The following is a 336-nucleotide window of genomic DNA, read 5'->3' as shown; positions in this document are numbered from 1 at the left end:
TCATACTATCATTTCTTTTAGACATTATTATAATTTAAACCATGCTAATAAGGGTAAGAAATCTTTTCAAAAGAAAAGAAGCCTTTTATTCAAAGAAACTAAAATCACAGGATTTTATATATGTGTAGTGTTGAAGGGTTGATGATCTTATAAATAAACTTAATAAAATACACTCCTGGACAATCCCCTCTAATTTTTCTTAAAACTAATCATGATCTAAAATTTGTAGACAGCAATTAAACTATTCTCAGGATATCCTCCTCACTCCTTGCTCCGACTTATCATTGAATTTACATTTTTTCCAAAGGTGTTTGCTGTTCATGTCCCCAGATAGTG

The sequence above is a fragment of the Penaeus monodon genome, chromosome 30 (genome assembly GCF_015228065.2).
Source record: "Penaeus monodon isolate SGIC_2016 chromosome 30, NSTDA_Pmon_1, whole genome shotgun sequence".
Classification (NCBI taxonomy): Eukaryota; Metazoa; Arthropoda; class Malacostraca; order Decapoda; family Penaeidae; genus Penaeus; species Penaeus monodon.
This window is presented reverse-complemented; position numbering follows the sequence as displayed.